Here is a 670-nt window from a genome sequence, read left to right as displayed (position 1 = left end):
GAACATGATAGAATCCCGAGACCATACTGAACCCAGCGGGAGGATGATTACTTTGTTCGAGTTTTTGGCCCGTGAGGCAGAGAAGACTGCCCAGAAAGACAGAGAAAGGGAGGAGAGGAGGAATCCATTTTGGGGGACCCGCCTGGCCATTAAACCTGGGTCCTCACAGCCTCTCCGTCCCTCTCCGTCCCTCTCCGCCTCACCGCGCCGCTGCACCCCGCTGCCCACCTCCTCCTCGCTCTCCACCTGGCGGGACCAAGCAATCATCGGAGAGAGGGGGGCAAACCGCTGGTCCTCCCCGAACCCAGCGCAAGAAGGGGAGAGCTTCGCGAAGGGAGGAGAAGCCCAGCCCTCAGTCGCCGGAGGAACAGCAGAAAATTTCGCTGGGGGGGAGGTACCTGTGTCCCTCAGAGGAGTGGTACAGCCCTCCCTCGCTGGAGGAGCTAGAACGGTGGCAAGCTTCCATAGTGGCAACGTATCTGGCTCCGCTTCTGCCCCACTGCGAGGAGACCCAGGTGGATACTCCTCATTCCAGTCCTCCTGAGGGGTTCATGGCTCCTCCACCACCTGCTGCAGCCCAGACTCCTCCACCACCTGCTGCAGCTCTGGATCCATCACCTGCTGCTGCAGCCCCGTCTCTGGTCTCTGGTTCTCCAGCTGCAGCCCCGTC

The sequence above is a fragment of the Nematolebias whitei genome, chromosome 10, assembly GCF_014905685.2.
Source record: "Nematolebias whitei isolate Nwh7 chromosome 10, NemWhi1, whole genome shotgun sequence".
Classification (NCBI taxonomy): Eukaryota; Metazoa; Chordata; class Actinopteri; order Cyprinodontiformes; family Rivulidae; genus Nematolebias; species Nematolebias whitei.
This window is presented reverse-complemented; position numbering follows the sequence as displayed.